General features: G+C 39.1%; 1 long non-coding RNA gene across 5 annotated transcripts in view; it reads left to right on the forward strand.

Annotated features, from left to right (window-relative positions):
* Nucleotides 1–20,824, forward strand: part of LOC119864211 — a 51,099-nt gene extending 30,275 nt beyond the window's left edge. For 3 of the 5 annotated variants that reach the window (XR_005373379.1, XR_005373383.1, XR_005373382.1), the window contains exons 5-6: nucleotides 1,200–1,344; nucleotides 4,124–6,431. This is a non-coding gene — a long non-coding RNA (uncharacterized LOC119864211). Of the gene's footprint in view, nucleotides 1–867; nucleotides 996–1,199; nucleotides 1,345–4,123; nucleotides 6,432–20,252 lie in introns of those variants that run through there. The other 2 variants (XR_005373380.1, XR_005373384.1) reach the window with 2 other exon arrangements.
* The last annotated feature ends 3,767 nt before the right edge of the window (nucleotides 20,825–24,591 follow it).

Raw genomic sequence — 24,591 nt, forward strand, 5'->3', positions numbered from 1 at the left:
TGATCCTGGAGTCCCGGGATCCAGTCCCACGTCAGGCTCCCGGCATGGAACCTGCTTCTCCCTCCTCCTGTGTCTCTGCCTTTCTCTCTCTCTCTCTCTCTCTCTCTCTCTCTCTCTCTATGTCTATCACGAATAAATAAATAAATCTTTTAAAAAATTAAAAAAATAAATAAACCATGTCAGATCATCCAAACACTCCACTCCAAACCATTTTAGCCACTCTTTCTATGTATTCATGACTACATCTAGGAAATGAAAGGTAGATCGAATACAATGTCACTACAGCCAATAACTATAGCAAACACTCCTTCCCTCCAAAGCATTAGAAATTTGTGGTCGTGGGGCCAGGAAGCCTGAATCATAATTAAATGCAGATGTGCTATTATTTAATGCTCTTGTGGATCTAAAAGAAAGATGACCTGGGGGTCAAAGCTAGTGCCTCCCTGGGAGCCCAAGCCACACAGTTGGACTGAGGACAAATGTAGCTGTGGGAACCTGGCTGCAAAGGAAGGCTTTGGAGGAACTAAAGAGATAAGGTTGAGTTGATGGAGAGTAAATCGTCTGCCCTCATCAGAGAAAAAATAAAGGAAGGAAGGGAGGGAGAGGGGAAGAAAGAAAATGTGGGTAAATAAACAGTGATCAAAACTCAACTTGAAAACGTTAAGGAAAGTTCTATTTGTCCGGAATAAAAAGATGGAATTTGCTCCAGCGAAGTCCAGGGAATAGTGGCTGATGCAGGGATCAAAATAGAGAGGTGGAGGAAGCAAAGTCTGGCTACAAGAGACCTTTCCACTTAGAAAACTTCCTACTTAGAGCAGCACTTGCCTAGGAGACCGCAGAGGAAAACATTGTGTTTCATCATAACTGGTTCTTAGCAGCTGCAACTGGTTAGGACTGTAAACCCTGAGCACCCCAGGCATGCCTGACCTCAGGGAATCGAACTTCGAAGTATTTCTTGACCAATGGACTGCAGGTCCTGTTTAACCAGCACACAGGTTTGTGGACTTGTCCTTTCCTATCCAAGTGTTAGTTTTCAGTCCTTGATTTGGAGCAGTGAACAACTCTGGACTTTTTCCCCTTGGCAAAACCACTCAGTAAATTTCCTCTGTGATCTACATTCCCTTGCCTGGTGAGTTAAGAAATACTTGACTTTATTTAAGCACTGTTGTTTTTTTTTGTTGTTGTTGTTGTTTTTTTAGCTGAGGAATGTGAACAAGAATGATTAAGTACTGATGTGTAAATGAGCTAAAGGTGACTCTCGTCCCCAAAACTGGATGAAGTCTGAAAAAGAACCCGCTCATGTTTCCTAGTTCTGATGTGGGGGCAGGGCGACTGAAGAGAATGGTAAGTGTGGTCTTTGTCAGTGCAGTTCTTGGATCCTTGCCACCCCTGCTGGTCCTGCACCTCCATCCCAACGCCTTTGGTTTCCTCATTATCACAACAGTGGACAACTGGAAACCCCTCCCTTCCTGCTGGAGCTGTCAACACAGCTCTTCTCTTACAACTCAGATCCCTGCTGCCAACAGCAGGGCCATATCTTGGCATTGCTTCTAGTAGACCCTATCGCAGTCACCAGGGTAACTGCCACCTCCTCTTGTTTGATAGGCATGGCCTTCAACAATCTTTTACTGCTCAGCCAAGTACCTCTCCTGGCCCCTGCTGATGTGCCCATCATATAAGGAAGACCAACATCCAATTTTGTCTGAGACTGAGGGGCTTCCAGGGATATAGGACTTTTCAGTGCTAAAATGGTAAAGTGCCAGGCAAACCAGAAGAGACTGGCATCCTGCCACCACAGTGGTTACAACTGTCACTGCTGACCTGTGTCTTAGAATTCAAGGTGGGGACAGTGGAATCAAAAGCATGCTCATGTCCTAAGAAAAACTACTGAGATTGCTTTTTCCTCTGCCTTGAGGGCACTCCACTGGATACCCTGGAGAAACTCACACACCTCCATTTCCTTAGATGGAACTAAGCAACCCTAGGAAGCTGCATTTCCTCTCTGCAGTCCACCCTGTGACACTCTGTGTCCATCCCACTCTCCCCAATGCTTTTATCTTAGGGGAGGACCTACCCTCACCACCACAGCGATATGGCCCGTATTTATAATTTACTGTGATTTTTAATATGTGTGCAGTGAGATACTGTGTGGATTTCTCCCATTTTTTTTTTACTTTAAAATCTGCTAATATGTTATGCTAAATGCTAAAAGGTAAGGGATACTTCCAGATAAGTATACTTGCAGATTTTTTTTTCTCCCAAAAAAAACTCTGAAATCTTTTGAGGAGAAATTTCTTAATCTCACCAAAAACTTTTTTTTAATCAAAATGGAAATTAATTTGCTGGTTTAAAAAAAAAATTCTTGTTTATTTATTTGACAGAGGGAGAGCACAAGCAGGGGTAGCGGCAGGCAGAGGGAGAGGGAGAAGCAGGCTCCCCACTGAGCAAAGAGCCTGACCTGGGGCTCAATCTCAGAATCCTGGGATCATGACCTGAACCAAAGGCAGGTACTTAACTGACTATGCCAACCAGGCACCCCAATTTGCTAGCTTTTATAAAAGCCACATATGCTTATTTCAAGTGCTTTAGAAAACAGAGAAAATCATATAAACTTAACCAAAAATATCCCAAATCCTACCATTCCAAGATAACCACTGTTAATATTTTTTATCAATTAGATAAAACCAATATTGTGTATGTCCTTCTAGTTTTTTTTAAAGATCTTATTTATTCATGAGAGACACAGAGAGAGAGAGAGAGAGAGAGAGAGAGAGAGAGAGGCAGAGGGAGAAGCAGGCTCCATGCAGGGAGCCCGATGTGGAACTCCATCCTGGGACCTCAGGACCATGCCCTGGGCCGAAGGCAGGCGCCAAACCGCTGAGCCACCCAGGGATCCTTGTCCTTCTAGTTTTATCTATGCATATATATGTTCTTAGATATAGAAGGCTTTAAATAAAAATAAAATCATATAATATATACATTATGTATAAATATTGTGCATATATGCATACTATATACCTTTTCATTTATTAATATATCATGCACATCTTTCCATATCAATAAATAATAACTCACATGATAATTTTTAATGGCTGTATGGTATCCTGCAGATGTTTACACTAAGTGTTCTTTACTGGAAGTAAGGGCAGCAGAAACTTCCCAAGGAGAAACTGTTAAGAAAGCATTTTTCTTAGGGTCTATCTCCATTCATCACAGTGTTGGCACCTCTTAAAAATCTGCCCTAACTGCAATTCCCAAAAAAGTTTACAGAGTGTCCATAAAATAAAAATAAAATAAAATAAAATAAAATAAAATAAAATATCTAAAAGTGCATCTTTATCAAACATCAGCCAAAAAAAAAGGAAATAGAAAACCCAAAGGTCTGGTCTAATAGACAGTGCATCTGCAATGTACACAGAAAACCATTCCTGAAAACAAAAAGAGGCAAAAGGAGCTCAGTTGCTGACTACTGGCAGTATAAGCCTGGGAGGTGAAAGACAAATTTACAAGAGCTAAAGAAGCTAGCAGTCATGAAGGGAGCAGAGGTAAAAACCAAAAAGGAACACAGGACAGCCCCTAAGATAAGAAAAAGAAGGCAAATATGAAAAGGACTCTCCAGAACTTGAAGATTACAGTAAACAATAAAGAGGAAGAGCACTAAAAAGCAAAGGTTTCAGAAAGCAGAGCAAAGTACAAATCAATACTTACGTGTTTTTGGGCAGCCCCAGTGGCTCAGCAGTTTGGTGCCGCCTTCAGCCTGGAGAGTGATCCTGGAGACCTGGGATCGAGTCCCATGTCAGGCTTCCTGCATGGAGCCTGCTTCTCCCTCTGCCCCCCTCTCTCTCTCTCTGTGTCTCTCATGAATAAATAAATAAAATTAAGAAAACTGTGTTTTCTTAAATCGGAAAAAAACTTCTAATTATGACACATTTCATATTTAAAATTTTGGATGTGATGTAATTCATATATATGTAATGAGTATACGTCTATTATAAGTAATAATAAAATCAAACACCATGGACACACCACTCAGCCTAAAAAATTAAACATTACTAATATAGGTAATGTCTTTTATGTATCCCTCCCTGACACTTTCCTCTCTCCCTCTTGCCTGCCTTTATAGGTCAGCCAAACACAAATGTTCTATAAATATTTGGAGAACAAAGTCTACATATTTTTGACCTTCACGTAAATGCTATCACATTGTTTGTTCTTTTGTAAACATGAAATCTGCCTCAGCAGAGTCCATCTGTAGGAGGTAGGGTGTGTGGATATGTCTGATGAAGTAATGGGGAAGGCCAAAGAAAAGTCTCCCTGCCTGAAGGCCAAAATGTCTCCTATTAAGAACTTAAAGTGCACTATCAAACATCAGCCAAAAAAAAGGAAATAAGAGTTTCCTGGACAAGTCTACTAAACTGGTAGCAAGAAACAATGCAACCTACTACAGAACAACCCATCCTACAAGAAGAAAATCCAGGCATCAACTTCGGGATCCAGAACAAAACCTAAATTACCAAAGAGAAGTGATTCTAAATGCACCCTGGGAGCTGTGATGCAGATTTGGAGTGCAAATTTAATTCCAACAGTACTGCAAAATAAAAGATTATTCTTTCTGTGTATTCTTAACACACTAGAGCCCAGACAACACTGCTTTAACATGCCATCAACAGACTGGAACCTAAAGGGGAGAGAGTCCTTCTTCCTCACTCTGCCAAGGTCAACCTTGGCCTCAGGAGGGCTTAAGATGCACTGGCAGGAGGACATGGTGAAGCCACTGGCACCACCAGAAACACAGACATCTTCCCTGACACCTAGCAGGGTGGAGTAGCAGCGTGCCTGGCTGTCAACTCAGATATCATTTCAATATATGGGGACACTCTACTGAAATTCTCAAAATATTTGAAAGAAAAGTTGGTAAGGGCTTGGACTTCCTGTGTCTGAGAAGCTAGTGAAATTGGGGTACTGATGCTAATGTGCCTCCTATTCATCCTCAGGCTGGTGAGGTCTGAGGAAATTTCAAGTTATAACCACGTTAGCAGGTAATCCCAGGTAGAAGTAGGGTACCGCGTGGGGAATCCAGGGACAATTCAGTTTGCCTGGAACTTAGGATCTCTGGAAGTTACTGGAGGATGTCTGGAAAACTAGGTTTCTCTCAAGTTCTTTGGGACCTGGAAAGCCAAGCTAAGGGGTGTAGACTGCTAAGGCTTACTGAGTCCTGCTGAAAATGTTTTAACACACAGTGGCATGCTCAACACTGTGTTTTAGGAATATCAATTGGTCAGCAAGATAAAAAGAGGTCATAAAATGGAGAAAGTGGAGATCGGAAAAGCAGTCATAAGAAGAGTCTGGATAAATTGAAGAATAGTGGCCATGGGACAGATTCTAGAGCAACTGTGAGGTAGAATTGATGAGGCCTGGGCACTTCACCCGACACATCATTAAGTGATGTTTGCAAATCATGCTATACTATGCAAGTCAACTATGTATGAAACTTGCTGAAGTTTAATGCCTTTGGATGTAAAGCCACAAGGATACCTAGAAAATATGTCACTGTGGAATTGTCAGTGTTGCTGTAACTACAGTACGACAGCTCTAACACATACACATATTCTTCACATATATCCTATATTTCCCCCTTTTTATTTATTTAAAAGAACAAACATCTTAGAAGGAGAGAGATGAGCATGTCATTTTCCAGACCTTCAGATTGTTAGCCTGGTCGTGTGAAGAGAAATCTGAAAATTATGCTGTGCTTTATTCTAAAGAATCTGAGAAGCCAGACTTCAAGTGTCCTGTCTCCATCCAGATTGCGCATGTTGGGGCTTTGAGTGAGGTCTCAGGTGGGTCTCTGCTCACATGCCTACCAGACATAATCTGCGGTCAGGACCACTGTCCCACAGCGCTGCAGGTAAGGACACTATTTTATGTGCTGGCTGTGACACAGGAGGCTACAAGTGAAGGGCAGGCCTAGCATTTTCCTAACAAGAGAGCCATGAGCTCTGTTTTGAAAAGATTGTGTCCCCAGTTTAGAGAAAATGATTTATACATTGATTGGTCTATTCTAAGTGATTCCAAAAGAGATGAAGGAGAAAGTGGCCTCTCCAGTAATGACCCCATTCCAGCGACTCCTCTTCTGTTGAAAAGAAACCATTGAATCTTAACTGAATGGCTCATGCCCACTTGCCAATCCAGCGCCCCCTAACCTGTGTCCCATGATTATCATGTGTGAGTATGAAGAGCGTGTGGCAAGGTGGAGGAGGGGACAACTCTTTTAACTTCTTTGAACTTTAAGAGTAATACATTTATACTTTAGCCAAGAGGGTTTTTTGTTTGTTGTTTGTTTGTTTGTTTGTTTGTTTACTTGGGTGTTTTAGAAGAACAACCCATGCTTCTTATAAAACAGGATGCAACAAAATAAAAATGCACAAAAAGCGAGAGTCCTTCCCCATCATGACCCACTCTTAATGCCAAGCTTGTCTTCTCTCTCTCCCTCTCCCTTTCTCTCATCATTCGGTACAAACTGATCTGAAAATTGCTTATGTTACTGAAAAATACCTTAAGACTATGCTTTCCTGTTAACATACGTAACTACACCTTGTTCCTTCAGATCCCTACGTGATGTTCTATAGGATGTGCACACCGTGAGGTGTGTAACCACTCTCCCAGTAACAGACATTAGGTAGTCTCCAATGTTCATTTTTACAAACAATAGTGTCATAAATCTGTACTTGACTGTACAGTTTTGTATACCTTGATAAGTCTTCCTGTAGGATGAATTCTTAGAAGCTGGATGACAAAACCCCTCTCTCCTATCCACAACACTCCTGCACTAGCCAAATATCCGTCACACCAGCCTTCAAAGTCAGGCATCCACTGTCTCTCCTCCCCCACTCGCATCCATTCCCAACTTTCATCTACACACTGCCACTAGCCACTGGAGACAAACCATTTGTTTTATGCTCAGGGGATTCGGCCAAGCAATAAGAAGCAAAAATTAGTGTCATAAATATAGAACAAGCTTAGTCTGAAAAAGAGCCTACTGAGAAATAATGGATAAGAAAGTGGGTACTCTGAGGTCATAAAGTAGACTGAACATATTCTTAGAGTCCCCTAATGGGGACTTCGTTCTTAGTTTTGACTCCTTGTCTCAGTGCTGGGTAGAAAGAATTTCTAAATATTTTAGTAGATTCTCTTTTCTAACTAATAGCTCCTTCATTAGGCAACTTGTGCAAGGAGAAGCAGACAGGCTGGTGCCGACCGTTGGCAATGCATGTTGCAAGGTTCCTTTGCAAACCACATGTCATTTAATCCCCACAACCATCCTGGGAGGGGTAGAGGTTATGACAGGGGCTCAGCAATGATGAGGTGACTTACCCACCTAGTGAGTGAGGTCTAGGGTTCTGAGACAGGTCACCCTTACTCCGAAGCTCACGTTTCTTTCAGTCTTTGAGAAACTTGGTCATAGTCTTACTCCAGACCATTCTCTCCAGACAAGTGGTTAGGTGACCTCCTTGCACAAGTGCACCCCCTCGCTAGAATAAGAAGAGAAAATCATTGTTTCTGCTGGGTTGGACAGCAGAGACTGAGTAAAATACAACTTAGTCTCTAAAAGTCCTTTACTCCTTACAACATGTGATAGAACATGAAGGCGGAACCCAAGTTCAACTGAGGACTGAGGGATGGGCAAAGCACCACCTATTTTTAGGAAAAAGAAATTCAGGGATCCCTGGGTGGCTCAGCGGTTTGGTGCCTGCCTTTGGCCCAGCGCGCGATCCTGGAGTCCTGGGATCGAGTCCCGTGTCGGGCTTCCGGCATGGAGCCTGCCTCTCCCTCCTCCTGTTCCCTCTCTCTCTCTGTCTATGATAAATAAATAAATAAATCTTTAAAAAAAAAAAGGAAAAAGAAATTCTCAGACTGGCTCATAATGTTGAAGAATGATTAATCTTTGGTTACTTGACCTTTGAGTTAAGCAAATGGAAATAGATTAGAACTTATTTTTTTAAGAAATGTGTATTTCCAGAGAAATTCATGCCTCGCAAACAGTAAGAGCCTGTGATTATTTAGCCATTAAGACAATCCAGAGGCTCTCAAACCCATGAGCTATAAAATGATCTTGTAATTAATATAGGCCAAGAGCTTTCTCCCTGAAGCCCTTTTATTTTTTTAATATTTTAAAAATTTATTATTATTAATTCCAGTATAATTAAGGTACAGTGCTATATTAGTTTCAGATGTACAATATAGTTATTCAGCAATTCTATACATTACTCAGTGCTCATCATAAGTGTACTCTTAATCCCTTTTATCTGTTTCACCCAACCCCCCACCCACCTCCCCTCTGGCAACCACCAGTTTGTTCTCTATATTTGAAAGTCTGTTTTTTTGCCTCTTTTTTGTTGTTGTTCATTTGTTTTGTTTCCACATATGAGTGAAATTGTATGGTATTTGTCTTTCTCCGACTGACTTATCTCAATTGATGTTTACCCTCTAGATCTATTCATGTTGTTGCAAATGGAAAGATTTTGTTCTTTTTATGGCTGAATAATATGCCAATATCTATGTAATACTCCACATCTTCTGTATTCATCTATCAGTGGACATTTGGGTTCCTCCTATACTTCAGCTATTGTAAATAATGCTGCAATAAATATAGAAGTGTATATACCTTTTCAAATTCGTGTTTTTATATTCTTTGGGTGAATACCCAGTAGTGGAATTACCGGATTATGTGGTAATTTTATTTTTAATTTTTTGAGGAACCTCCATACTGTTTTTCACAATGGCTGTTACCAGTTTGCATTGCCACCAACAGCGCACAAGAGTTTTTTTTCTCCATCTCTTCACCAACACTTACTGTTTCTTGTGTTTTTTATTTTAGCTCTTCTGACAGATGTGAGGTGATATCTCATTGTGGTTTTGATTTGCATTTCTCTGATGATTAGTGATTTTGAGCATCTTTTCGTGTGTCTGTTGGCCATCTGTATGTCTTCTTTGGAGAAATGTCGGTTCATGGTTCCTGCCCATTGTTTAATTGGTTTATTTGGCTTTTTGGTGTTGAGTTGTGTAAGTTCTTTATATATTTTAGATAGTAACCACTTACTGGATATATCATTTGCAAATATTTTCTGCCATTCCGTAGGCCATCTTTTTGTCTTGTCAATGATTTCCTTTGCTGTGCAGAACCTTTTCATTCTCATGTAGTCCCAATAATTTATTTTTGCTTCTGTTTCCCTTGCCTCAGAAGACATATCTAGAAAAATGTTGTTATGGCTAATGTCAGAGACATGACTGCCTATGGTCTTTTCTGAGATTTTTATGGCTTCAGGTCTCACATTTAGGTCTTTAATCCATTCTGACTTAATTTTTGTGGATGGTATAAGAAAGTGGCTCAGTTTTATTCTTTTGCATGTAGGCTGTCCAGTTTCCCCAATACCATTTGTTGAAGAGACTGTCTTTTTCCCATTGCATATTCTTGCCTCCTTTGTTGAAGATTAGTTGATGAAATGATCGTGGGTTTATTTCTAAGCTATCTATTCTGTTCTCTTGATCTGTGTTGTCTATTTTTGTGCCAGTACCATATTGTTTTGATTGCTACAGCTTTGTAGTATATCTTGAAATCTGTGATACCTCCAGTTTTTTTTCTTTTTCAAGATTTATTTGCTATTTGGGGTCTTTTGTGGTTCCATACAAATTTCAGGATTTAATGTTCTAGTTCTGAGAAAAATGCTATTGGTATTTTGATAGAGATTGCATTAAATTTGTCAATTGTTTTGGGTAGTATGGACATTTAAATAGTATTTGCTCTCCCAATTCATGAGCAAGGAATACCTTTCCATTTGTTTGTGTCACCTATAATTTCTTTCATCAGTATTTTATTGTTTTCAGAGTACAAGTCTTTGTCTTTCTTATAAAACAGGATGCAACAAAATAAAAATGCACAAAAAGCGAGAGTCAGTTCTAGTAGGTTTTTGGTGGGGTCATTAGGGCTTTCTATATATGGTATCATGCCATCTGCAAATAGTGAAAGTGTTGCTTCTTCCTTGCCAATTTAGATGCTTTTCTTTTTCTTATCTTGTTGCTGAGGCTAGGCCTTCCAGTACTATGCTGAATGAAAGTGGTGAGAAAGGACATCCTTGTCTTGTTCCAGATCTTTGGGGAAACGCTTTCAGTTTTTCATCATTAAGGGTGACATTAGCCCTGGGCTTTTTGTATCTGGTCTTTATTATGTTGAGTTATGTCCTTCTAAACCTCCCTTGTTGTGGATTTTTATCATGAATGGATGTTATACTTTGTCAAATGCTTTTTTTGCATCTATTGAAATGATCATATGATTTTTATCCTTTCTCTTGTTGATGTGATGCCTCACATTGATTTTCAAATACTGAGCCACACTTACATCCCAGGAATAAATCCTACTTGATCATGGTAAATGGGTGTTTTTTTTTTTTTTTAAGTTTTTATTTATTTTTTTCATGAGAGACAGAGAGAGGCAGAGTCACAGGTAGAGGGAGAAGCAGGCTCCCTGCTGGGAGTCCTGTGGGACTCCATCCTGGGACTTAGAGATCACGACTGAGCCGAAGGCAGATGATCAACTGTTGAGCCACCCAAGCATCCCTGAATGGGTTTTTTTTTAATGTATTGTTGGATTTGGTTTGCTAATACTTTGTCGAGGATTTTTGCATCTATGTTCATCAGAAATATTGGCCTGTAGTTCTCTCTTTTCTGTAGTGTCTTTACCTGGTTTTGGTATTAGGGTAGTGGCGGCTTCCTAGAATGAATTTGTGGGCTTTCCTTTGTCTTGTTTTTTGGAATAGTTTGAGAAGAATAGGTATTAACTCTTCTTTAAATGTTTGGTAGAATTCAGGGCATCTGGGTGGCTCAGTCAGCTAAGCATTTGCCTTCAACTCAGGTCATGATCTCAAGGTCCTGGGATTGAGGCCTGCATCAGGCTCCCTGCTCAGCAGGGAGTCTGCTTCTCCCTCTCACTTTGCGGGCCCCCTGCCCCTGCTCCCCGCACTCTCATGTGCACATGCTCTCTCTCTCTTTCTCTCTCAAGTAAATAAATCTTTAAAAAAAATAATAAATAAATATTTGGTAGAACTCACCTGTGAAGCCATCTGGTCTTGGACTTTTGTTTGTTGGGAATTTTTTTATTACTGATTCAATTACATTGCCAGTAATTGGTCTGTTCAATTTTTCTTTTTTTTTTTTTTCCTGATTCAGCTTTGGGAGGTTATATGTTTCTAGGAATTTATCCATTTGTCTTCTAGATTGTCCAATTTTTTGACATATAATTTTTCATAATATTCTCTTTGTATATTTCTGAGGTGTCTTTCTGAGGTGTCCATTGTTATTTCGCCTCCATTTTTTATTTTATTTTGAATCCTTTTACCTTTTTATTTAAAGACTTTATTTATTTATTTATTTATTTATTTATTTATTTATTTATTTATTTATTTATTTATTTTAGTGAGAGAGTGTGAGCAGGGGTCTGGAAGAGGGAGAAAGAGAATCCCAAGCAGATTGCACTGAGTGTGGAGCCCTTCTCATCTCAATCTCACGACCCTGAGATCATGACCTGAACTGAAATCAAGAGTCAGACTCTTAATCAACTAAGCCACCCAGGTGCCCCCTCTCTTTTTCTTTTATGAGTCTGGATAAAAGTTTATGAATTTTATTGGTTTTCAAAGACCCAGCTCCTGGTTTCATTGATCTGTTCTGTTATTTTTTTAGTAACTATTTTGTATTTCTGCTCTAATATTTATTATTTCATTCCTTCTACTGGTTTGGGGTTTTGTTTGTTCTTTTTTTAGCTCCTTTAGGTATAAAGTTATGTTCTTTATTTGAGATTTTCCTTGTTTCTTGAGGTAGGCATGTATGCTATAAATTTCCCTCTTAAATCAGCTTTTGCAGCATCCCAAAGATTTTGGACAGTTGTGCTTTCTTTTTTTTATTTTTATTTTTTTGTGTGTGTGCTTTCATTTTCACTTGTCTCCATGTATTTTTTTAATTTCCTCTTTGATTTCTTGGTTGGCCCATTCCTTGTTTAGTAGCATATTATTTAAGCTCCGTGTATTTGTGTTCTTTTCAGATTCTATTTTTGTGGTTGATTTCTAGTTTCATAGTGCTGTGGTCAGAAAAGATGCATGGTATGACTCTGGTCTTTTTTAATTTGTTGAGACTTGTTTTGTGGCCTAATGTATGATCTATTCTAGAGAATATTCCATATGCACTTGAAAAGAATGCATATTCTGCTGTTTCAGGTTGGAATGTTCTGAATATGTCTGTTAGATGCACCTAGTCCAACATGTCATTCAAAGCCACTATTTCCTTACTGATTTTCTGTTTGGAGGATCTATCCATTGATGTAAGGGGGTTGTTTATGTTCCCTACTGTTATTGTTATACCATCATTTACTTTGTTTATGTTTGTTAGTAGGTGTTTTATGTATTGGGTGCTCCAATGTCAGGCACATAAATTTTTACAGTTATATCTTCTTATTGGATTGTTCTCTTTGTGATTATGTTGTATCCTTCTTTGTCTCTTGTTACAGTGTTTGTTATAAAGTCTATTTTGTCCAACATAAGTATTGCTACCCTGGATTTCTTTTCACCTCCATATTCATGATAAATATTTTCCCATTCCTTCACTTTCAATCTTCATGTGTCTTCAGGTCTGAAACATATCTCTTACAGGCAGCAAATAGATGGGCTTTGCTTTTTTATCCATGCCATTACCCCATGTCTTTTTGTTTTTTAAAGATTTTATTTATTTATCAATGATAGACACAGAGAGATATAGGCAGAGACACAGAGAGAGGGAGAAGCAGGCTCCCAGCAAGGAGCCCAGTGTGGGACTCGATCCCAACCCCAGCATCATGCCCTGAGCCAAAGGCAGATGCTCAACTACTGAGCCACCCATACATCCCACCCCATGTCTTTTGGTTGGAGTGTTTAGTTCATTTACATTCAAAATAATTATTAGTAGGTACATATTACTGCTATTTTATTGTTTTACTGCTGTTTTTGTGTAGAAAACAGTCTATAATAAGTTGATGGTCTCTTAAGTTTGAATCTGTTGTCTCCAATATCACTATAGGACAGGAGCCTCAACATACAGTTGCACACCTAGTTCTTGATTACAGGTCCTGAAATGGGTGGAAAGCATTTCAAAAATGCCTGTGCAAGATAGACTTAGGACAGAGCATAAGAGAGAAGAAACTTCCACTCAAGATAAATAGTCAAATAAAATTTTCAGGCATATAATGAAAATGAACAGAAATAACCAGCCAATGAGCTCAATAATGGAGAATTTATTTCACTGCTCACAAAATGCAATTGGTATACTGCCCTCAAAATTACTTTGAAATAAGCACATTTCAGGGGTGCCTGAGTGGTTCAATCAGTTAAGCATCTCCCTGATGCTCAGGTCATGATTGCAGAGTGGAATCACGTCCCATATCAGGCTTTCTGCTCCATGGGGAGTCTGTTTCCCTCTCTCCCTTTGCCCCTCTGCCTGCTTGTGCTCTCTCTCTCTCTCTCAAATAAATAAATAAAATCTTTTTTTAAATACATTTCAGAAATTCAAGGAAATAAATTAAGCAATAATGTGCTTTAAAAAAAACAGAGAATGTTGGGACACCTGGGTAGCTCAGGGGTTAAGTGTCCGCCTTTCAGCACAGGGCATGATCCTGGAGTCCCAGGATTGAGTCCCACATCGGGCTCCCTGCATGGAGCCTGCTTCTCCCTCAGCTTGTGTCTCTGCCTCTCTCTATGTGTCTCTCATGAATAAATAAATTCAAATCATTTAAAAAATAAAAAAGACAGAAAATATAAGGAAAAAGAGCTTAAACTAAGAACCAGTGTGTATGGAAAAGAACCAACTAGAAATTCTGCAGATAAAAAATATAGTCCTGGAAATAAAAACATGGTGAACTGGATATACAGGCAGTCTTCACTTTGCACAATGTAGAATTATCCCAACTCATGCACATCAGAACTGTGTCCTTGCACCATTCTATGATCATTGAGGACACAGATATGCACAGATTTCTTAACATGCTATCATGCAAGGTAATGATGGCCTAGACCCTAGGCAGACAAAGTCAAAGAAAGAATTCACGAATATTGGAAGCTAGTACAAGAATTCAACTGACAGTATAACACAGACCAATAATGGTATTAAAACACGAATGGAAAACTAAGAGACATAGAGGCTAGATTAAAGGCTTTAATACACATTTTTCAGGCTTTAGAAATAGGATGGAATAGAGAGAATGGTAAAGGGTCAATAATGGAAGAAAAATGTTAGTTTTTAGATTTTTTTTTTAAGTGCATATTAGGGGTACCTGAGTGGCTCATTGGTTGAGCGGCTGCCTTTGGCTCAGGTCGTGATCCTCGGGTCCTGTGATGAAGTCCTGCATCAGGCTCCCCACAGGGGGCCCGCTTCTCCCTCTGCCTATGTCTCTGCCTCTCTCTGTGTCTCTCATGAATAAATAAATAAAATCTTTTTTTTTTAAAGTACATATTAAGTGGGGTGCCTGGGTGGCTTAGTCAGTTGAGCATCCAACTCTTTTGATTTCAACTCAGATTATGATCTTGGGGTCATGAGATCGAGCCCCGCATCAGGCTCCACACTTAGCAGGGAGTCTGCTTGGGATTTTCTCCATCCCTCTCCCTCTGCCCCTACCCCCTGCACTTTCTCTCTATTTCTCTAAGATAAATAAATAAATATATTTTTTAAAGTGCATACTAAGTAATGAGAGAGGAGGAGGGCTGGGGAGGATTACCATAGATAAGTAAAGCCTGTGAGAGAGACTCCAGGGGGCCCCAGCAGAGAACATGATGTATGTTCCCTCAAGTTCAGGGACACAAAGCACAGATACCTGACTCACATTTGAGAAAACAGTCTGTGGTAACAGAGCAGAAGCTATGTCTGGGGAGTAATGTACTCACCTTCAACCATAGAGCAGACTGCATAAATGCTAGGGACGGGATGGGAATCTGGGATAGCTATGTCAATGGAGCAAAAATTAAAGGGATCTAGAAGGCAAGCCCCTGAAGAACCTATAAAAATATCCATGGGAGAAAGATCTGCATTAAAATATCTGCCAAGTCCAGAATGCCCAAAGCAATCTTATAATAGTACTGGCAAGGAAGACCTTTCTGATCCCCATGACCCGTCCTCACTCCTCCTGCTTCAATACAAATAGGGTTAATAGAACAGTTGGGGAATAGAGGAGGGAGAAAGAGAGAATAAACTCATATCTCTCTTTCCCAGATGGTATGTTCTTATCTGCAGTAGGCCCTAGCTGAGAGAAGAGAGAAAACTTAAATACTATTTTGAGACTGAATTTGCAACTTAAAGCGACCATAACATTTTATTATCTCTATTGACTGTTCAAGTTTTCATCCAGCAGTAGGGACTGACTACCCTTAGATTAGAGAAACAAAAGCAACGTTGCTTTTACTATTATACCCTGGTTCATACACTGGTGACAGTAATTTCAAATATGGCTCCAAGATGGAATCACAGATCTAAAATAGACCTACTGGTCCTACCTACTACCCCAAAAGTCCTCCCTGTATCAAAAAGACCATTCAACCTACATGAGAATTATCTCTTTTCTTCTTGATGTCTCAGCTTCCCTAAAAGGGAAGAAAAATTCTTCCTTCTAATGATCCAGAAGGCTCCTTTTCTACTCCAGGATAACTAATGGTGGGAAAAAAAAATATTTCCTGAAGGGGGAAAGTCATTTCCTCCTTCCCACAAGGAGTATAAGCTAACTTCTGACTCAGGCAAGAAACAATAATAAGCCATAGTGGATTTCCCAAAGTCAGTTATTCATAATATTCCATGTAGGATACCTTTTATTCAGTGTAAGGTGAGCTTTCAAAGATAGCCAGGTCTTTACTATGGTCTTTTCTCCAGTATGAGTCAGAGACAATCAGACTGCATGCCTGTCCTCATGTAGTTTTGTCTCAGGTCCTTAATTGGGTTTAATCGCCTATCAGTTTAGACAAGAAGATATAAAGGACTTTATAAACCTTTCCAAAACACTTACCCCAAAGTAAATGAAAATTTTCACTTCTGAAAACAGATACTGGTAGCATCTTTTAAATGACATTTCACTGTCTTAAAAACAAACACCACTGGTCCCACCAGGTATTCCATTTTATCCATCTTTTCAACATCAGTAGCATTAATGTGCATACATGGGGGGGGGGAACACCATGATCTTTTTTTAAAGATTATATTTATTCATGAGAGACACACAGAAAGAGGCAGAGACATAGGCAGAGGGAGAAGCAGTTTCCATGCAACGATTCCGATGTGTGACTCGTTCTAGGGACTCCGGGGTCACACCCTGAGCTGAAGGCAGAGGCTCAACCTCTGAGCCACCCAAGTGTCCTGAAACCCCATCATCTTGTAGCATAAACCCAGGGATACTTGATTCACTGATATGTCTTATGTGACAGGGTGATGTTGAATACAAATGAACTGAATGACCTATGCTTTCTTTTTCAAGTACATTTTGCCTTCTAAGATTTGGCGCAAATTTTATTTTTAATACTTCTGACTCACCTCTCTTTAAAAAAAAAGATTTTATTCATTCATTCATGAGACACACACACACAGAGAGATAGAGAGAGATATATATAGAGAGAGGTAGAGACACAGGCAGAGGGAGAAGCAGGCTCCATGCAGGGAGCCCAATGTGGGACTCAGTCCCGGGAATCCAAGATCACGCCCTGGGCCGAAGGTAGGCACTAAACCGCTGAGCCACCCAGGGATCCCCTGACTCACTTTTCGAGAGAGGAAATTTTGAATCCATTTCTCAGGATGATTTGTTTCTTGAAGGCAATATTCTGCTCTGCCATTTGAGTCTAAACTACCATAGATGATGGAGGATTATAGTGTAATATATGGCTCAAGTGGTTCTCATGTTACAAAGTGGTTCTACGCCCTGTTGTACCACTGTTGCCACTGGTTTACCACCACCTGAGCCCAGTGTTGTTCATAAAAACACACTGATAATGTCTGATCCATGCAATGACTGCTCCTTATTGCTGTCTGCCCCTCTCTTTTCATTTCTCTACTTTTCCTTTTCTCCCTCAAGTTGTCTCTCATTTCTCCTGGGCTCCTTGCAAGCTTTTCAGCTTTTGGCCAAAACAATAACATAAATAGATGTCATGAGAAAGTCTCCTTCACCTTTATGTTGTCAGCACAGAGCACAAAAAGTCAGTAAAGTTCAATGAAATCTCCCTACCATGAAAGAATATAAACAAGCTTCAAGATATTGGCTTGCTTCTGATGTAGAACTAAGATGCTCAAAGCCACTACTTATTAATAGAAATGCTGGCATAGAATGTCGAAAATGTCTTCAACAAGTTAGCAGGGATAACGTTTGAGGGATTTGGGCTGTGCATTTTAAGTGAAGTAGGCTGAACATGTTCTGTGATATTCCAGAAGAAAATCGCCAAAGAGTTCAAAAATCCAAACAAGTTCTATGGCAAAATAATTTTCAGTTGGTGTTTTACTCATGGCAAGATACTTTTCTTTTTCCCATGGCAAGATACTTGATTAGAAGCAATATGAAAGGAAGACCTGCTGGTCTCCAGCTAGAAAGGTGGTCTGCAAATTTTGAGACTATTTTGTTGGCATGATAAGGCTGAGGACACCTGCACCTCCACAGGGGTCTCACTCCTACAACTTGTCTTACTCAGGCCATACTATGGATCTTCCACTTTGTGAGCCTCCCTCTTGTAGGGCATCACATTTATTCTTTGGGTCTTCCCTTCTCCTCAGTTGTTTCCATCCTTCTTCTATGGTCAAGGATCACCTTATTCCAGATGGACTGTTAACTCTTTTACTTCCGGTGTCTCTCACTATTTGTGCTTGAGATGGTCTTTGAAATGTTGGCATACTGTTAGCGTTCTAGTTTAGACATATTTGTATGAAAAAGGATTTTTGTGGATAGATCTGGACATCTAACCACTATTTATAATGTTATTTTCAAGAGAATAAATATTTTAAGTTCATGTAAATGAAAGCTACCAGAGATTTTTGCCAAGTCACAGTGGTCACCAGACCTGTTCGAGAACCTAAAGAAGAAAGAGAAAAACAGTGCCCATAAAGAACTGTCAAGTATCCAATGGTTTCTCCAGTCGTTCAAATCCTCATCTCCTGCATATGTCTCCTTATTTTAAAGCCCCTTGTTTTCCCAGGGCTCTGCTGTTCAATGGCAGGACTTTTGATTCTTTCTAGTTCCCACTGTGAATGGGATCAATTGCAATATCTCTCCAGGTCATCTATTAACTTCTCTGTTTCACTTGAAAAGTAGACATTCTCTGTTTGCTCCTCCAGATCCACTCTCCACCCTTCTTTATCTTTATCTATACTCAGGAATCTTGACTTCATCATCCACTTCGCCCCATGATAACCCTGGCTTCTTGTTGGGTTCAGCCAATGGGGTGGTTGGCATGAGTTGAGAGGTTAGGAGGAGAAAAGGCGGAGATGTTCTTCAAAGCTAAAGCTAACGAAGCTTAAAGGAGGAGAGTTCCTCACCTGTGCTTGTTCCTGCCAAACTTCTGTGAGGAGTCCTCGCAATGTGTTTACATGTAATGTACTTTCCATCAAAGTAGAAAAAGTAAGATGTTTTAATCACAATTGAAAATAACTATTGTTTCTTTCCACTCTGAATTCTCCTCCATCGCACTATGTTTTTATCAGGTGTCGTTGGAGTGGCTGTGGTTATTTTTAGCATCTGGCTAAGGAGACACTTGAGTTGGAGATTCATTTAGTTGGGTTTAGTGGAATTCAACTATGGGGGTTCATAGTCTCTTCCATGTTTGGTTAAGTTATTGTTCATAAGGTTTCACAGGCTAGAAAGTGGCAGAGTTCTGTCTGATTCTAATACTAAGGATCTGTATCGCCTTTCCCATGTCTGGTGATCATTAACGAGCCTTTGATTCCTCAGTCTTTTGCCAAGATTTGACACTTTTTCTCACCTCCCTTCAGACTCCAGCACACTTTTGTGGTCTTGGTACTGGGTCTTATCTCCCACTACTGCCTTAGCTGTAGTTTTACCAAGCTAGAATTTTTGCCTTTGCTGAAACTTGCTTGTATTGCCCATGTCTTCCCTTAGCCTGAAATAGTCTTCCCCAATCACGGTCATTTCGGTTCTAATTAATTTCTTGCTAATTTGAAGATGATATAAAATTCATAATGCAATGTCACAGCAAGAATGGTTAATACACATCATCACTTCAAGGAGTATTTGGGATTAGCCACAACACAAGAAAATTTGAAATGTCCTGAAATCTTGCAAGTCTCATATAAAAGAAAGTTGGTGTTGCTTTCCTCAAGCTTCACAATTCATAAATTTTAAATTTCATTATCAAAAGTATGTTTTATATTATCATATAAAATATGCCATTCTCTAGGACTTTATGATGTGTATGGTACTTACTAAATTGTTCAAGTTTTTAAGTTGTGATTTCTTTTAAAAAAATAAAGGTTGTTTTGTGTTCTTTTCCCATGAGGTACTGCAAATTATGTAAATGTTAGACCCCTGAAAATCTGGACCCACCCCTACCAGGCTCACAGTTCCTCAGTGCAGCCCTTTCCTACAGCCACAGGTGAAATTGTTTCCAGGAACCACCTTTTGTCTTTGCGTCTTGACCCCAGGGGTGGTAAAGCCTACCTGATAATCACAAATGCTTCACTCTCCCCTGTTGGTTTCCTTTAACTCTAATCACGCTTTTTGTACAGTCCCTTCATGAAAATTCCCTCAGTGATCTCTTCAGAGTGTGCTGTCTCCTGCTGTGATCCTGACTGATACAACTTGTAAAGAACAAAATAATGTGACGCATTTTAAGGGACAGTTTCTGGAGCTATTACAGGCCTATCTTGATTAATATTTATTTCCAACCAACATGGTATAGGGCAGCAGTTCTCAAAATTTTGGACTTAGAATCCATTTACACTCTTAAAAATTATTGAGGATTCTGAAGAATTTTATCAATGTTGTAATATTACACACACATATACATATATATACACATGTATATATACACACACATATCCATGTATACATATGGATAAAAATTACAACTGAGAAATTTTAGAAATTTATTTTAAAATAAAAACAATAAGCCCAATATATGTTAAACATAAATGATAGTGTTATGAAAATAAGTATATTTTCAAAACAATTAGTGAGGATAATATGACATTGTTTTACATTTCAGGGAATCGTTTCATGTCTGACATAACAAAGGACAATTGGATTCTCATACCTGTCTTGGCATTCCATCTGTTGCAATATCATGTCATGTAACTCTTGGAAAACTCCATGGTACACTCGTGAGAGAATGAAAGTGGAAAAAAAGGCAAATAACATCTTAGTATTATTAAGATAATTTTTACCTCATTGACCCCCTGAAAGGGCCTTAGGAATGTACAGGGTTTTCTGAACCACACTTTGAGAATCACTGGCGTAGAGAAATAGACTGATTTGGGAATCAAGATCCCTAGGTTTTGGTCATAATTCTGGCTTCTTCTAGCAATGTGGTCTGCAAGAAATTATTTAACTTTTTTAAAACATAGTTTCCACACCTACTAAGTGAAGCATCCAAACAGAAGAACTTAGAATATTACTAATGCTAAAATTCTTTAATTCTTCAATTTATAATTTAATGTTTACTAAAAGCAACATTGGCTGTCTTTGAGCCACTTTGGAAGTTACCTAATGAGATGTCAGTATGGTTCATCCAAATGTTAATGGAAGTCAAGTGCCACGGTGTTGAGCTTTATTTTTGAAGACAGGATTAGAAAAATAAAGAAGGAAAAAATTTATATCTAATTAGATTTGTTCTGTTGAGAAACGCATATTAGAAACTCTCAATCTCAACATTGCCAAACAATCATTTAAGATACAATGTGGTTATGATGAGACATGTTAAAGCGTCCTGGAAAAATTACAACAATGATTTCCAACTTCCCATGAACTAGGAACTTAAAGAATTAAGTGGCAAACATGTGGCCAACCTCAAAGATACTTGGCATAAATGTTTGAAGCTGTAAAAAAAAAAAAGTAATTATGGGCAAAACAATATTATTAAATTCTGAGGGTAGACATTCTCGTATTTTAAGAACCGAAGTTCAGGAAAAACAATCTCCTCTGCTACTTACTGCCTGGGTTGGACAAAGGACAGAGATGGCTTTTGTAACTCTCCCCACCCTTTCTGGGATGTGTCCAGCCCATTGAGCAGCCTTGTTATGGAACATCCAGTTAAACTGGATCTCTGGGGGTGGAGCTGAGGTTGCACTTTGTCAATGTGAGAGCAATGTGTGCCAATAACACAATCCCCACTTTTCCCTAATTTTTCCTGGGGTTCGATCTTATATCTGGACCCACAGAAAACTGCCACTGGCACATGCAAAGAGGGATGATGGTAGATACCAGGGGGATGGGGGAAGAAAGAATGTCAGGATCCACTGGGGAAGTCCGATTTTGTTAGATAGGGCAACATCAATACAATACACATCTGTTCCATTGAGAAAAGACCTTTGTTTAACATATGGAACTTTCAGTGTAAGTCATGCTCTTTGGGTAGGTCATAAAGTGACCTAACCTGTCACTTTATACTAGGCTGGGGTGTTAGAATCCTCACCCCTTACACCAATGGAAGCTGTTATTCAAAAATTTTGTTTTCTTTGTAGTTTCTCCAAATGTACACTGGTCATGAACCTTTCAATTCATAGCCTAAGTGCTGTTAAGTAGAGCTAGCTCTGAATTGAAAATCAAAATCTGCTGGCTAGCCTGTCCTCTGTTGGAGCCTAAAGGCTTTTATTGGACATCTACATATGCAGGCAATGCAGGTTCAACAGTTAGTAAACAGTCATGGTCTCTGCCCAACAGACCTTAACATCTACTCTTTCTCCAGTTAGCAATATCACTGTTCTAGGAATTAGGAAATCAGCTGTTCCGAGAGGGCAATTGACTAGGCTGGAAGGAACCACCCACACCTTTTCAAGTTATCAATTTTAAAATAGGGGTTCAACTGTATAATTTTCACACACACACACACACACACACACACACACGTTTTATGGTTTTGATGTCACGTTTTACACGTTCTTATCTTGTGTCTCCCTTAACTAATTATTGTAATTATGGTTATTTTTATTACTTTTGTCTTTTAACATTTATACTAGTTTTACAAGAGATTAATCTGTTAACTTTACTATATATTTACTTTTCCAATGATATTTATTTTTCCATGTATTTGTTACTATTTAGCACCCTTTCTTTTCAGCTTAAAAAAGTCTTGTTAACATTTCTGCTAAGGCCAATTTAGTGGTGATGAATTCCTTTAGTTTTTGCTTGTCTGAAAAATTCTTTATCTCTCCTTTACTTCTGAATGGTAATGTTGCTGTCATTCTTGGTTGGAAGTTTTTTTCTTAAGCATTTTGAATATTCATACCACTCTCTTCTGGTCTGCAAAGTTTCTGTTGAAAAAAATCTGTCAAAAGTCTTATAAGATTCCCTTGTATGTAGCAAGTTGTTTTTCTCTTGCTGCTTTTACTATTCTCTGCTTGTTCTTGACTTTGGTATTTTAATTATGTGTCTTGGTATGGGTTTCTTTGGGTTTCTCTATTTACAACTCTGTGGGCCTCCTGGATCAGGATATCTGCTCCCTTCCCCAAGTTAGAAAAGCTTTCAGCCATTGTTTATTCATATAAGCCACTTTCTGTCACTCTTCTTTCCGATATGAATGTTAATCTGTTTGATATGTCCCTTAGGTCCCTTAAGCTATCTTAACTTTTTCATTATTTTTTTCTTTTTGTTGCTCTGATTGGCTGAGTTCCACTGCTATATCTTTGAGTTCACTGATTCTTTCTTCTGCTTCATCCAGTCTACTATTGAACCCCTCTAGTGTATTTTTCAGTTTGGTTTATTATATTTTTCAGCTCTGTGACTTCTATTTGCTACTCTCTTATATTTCCCATCTCTTTGTTGTAGTTTGCAATGTGTTCATCCAGTCTTCTTGGTGAACATCTTTATGACCATAACTTTGAACTCTTTGTCAGGTAAATTACTTACCTCCGTTTCATTAAGGTTTTTCCCAGAAGTTTTCTCTTGTTCTTTCATTTGGAATATATTCCTGTTTCTTCATTTTGCTTGAATTTCTATGTTGGTTTCCATACAGTAAATGAAATAACTACCTCTCCTAGTCATGAAGGAGTGGACTCATGTAGGAGATGAACCCTGAGATTCAACCCTGATCCAGCTCTATGTCTCTCAAAACTTTTGCTTGTCTGAGGAACCTATTATACTTCTAAGAGATCCCCATAGCTGAGGGTGTGCCAAGACTTGTCAGCATCCCAAAGGACCTCAGTACCTAGGTCAGGCTGATTGGAAACCAGACCCTCAGGCATCAACTTTTAAAATATGAAAATATGGGCAGCCCCTGTGGTGCAGCGGTTTAGCGTGGCCTGCAGCCTGGGGTGTGATCCTGGAGGCCCGGGATCGAGACCCACGTCGGGCTCCCTGCGTGGAGCCTGCTTCTCCCTCTACCTGTGTCTCTGCCTCTCTCTCTCTCTCTCTGTGTGTCTCTATGAATAAATAAATTAAAATCTTTAAAAAATAAAGTTTTAAAATATGAAAATATATACAGTCCTGTGGAACTGCAAGCAAAGCCCTGCTGGCCACCAGAACCAAGCAATCGAGAAGTGTCCCCTAGCTAGCAGCCACAAAATTCAGAGCATCAGACACATATAAAAGTTCCCATCTGGGAGAGGCTGGTACTCTAGAGCATGGCAAGGAAAGCCCAAAGATGATGCTCACCAGTCTCCATCCCCATGTTTTCCAGCAGGCTTCTAGATATGTGTGTGAAATTAGATGCCTGTTCTCAGGTTAATGCTTTAATATAAACAGGTGGTCCTCCTTCCCTTCAAGTCTGGGTGCTATCCGTTCCCTCTGAACTTGGTCCTGGGGCCAGTGAGATCAGGAAGATAAGGATGCCTACTCTTACCATATTAATTCAGCATAGTATTAGAAGTCCTAGCCACAGCAGTTAGGTAAGAAAAGGAAATAGAAGGCATCCATATTGGAAAGTAAGAAGTAAAACTGTCACTATTTGCACATGACATGATATTATATATAGTAAACCCTAAAAAAGTTATAAAAAAAGATGAATTCAGTGAAGTTACAGAACATGAAATCAATATACAAAAATCTGTTGTGTTTCTATACATTAATAAAGAACTATCAGAAAGAGAAATTAAGAAAACAATCCCATTTACAGTTGAATCAAAAGGAATAAAATAACTAAGAATAAATTTATCTGAGGAAGTGAAAGAACTGCATATTGAAAAATACAGGATATTAATGAAAGAAAATGAAGACTGCACAAATAAGTGGAAATATATTCCATGCTCATGGATTAGAAGAATTAATATTGTTAAAGTGTCCATACTACCCAAAGCTATATACAGATTTAGTGCAATCCCTATCAAAAATCCAATGTCATTTTTCACAGAAATAGAACAATCTTAAAATTTGTAGGGAACCATAAAAGACCC

Source organism: Canis lupus, chromosome 18 (assembly GCF_011100685.1).
Source record: "Canis lupus familiaris isolate Mischka breed German Shepherd chromosome 18, alternate assembly UU_Cfam_GSD_1.0, whole genome shotgun sequence".
NCBI lineage: Eukaryota > Metazoa > Chordata > Mammalia > Carnivora > Canidae > Canis > Canis lupus.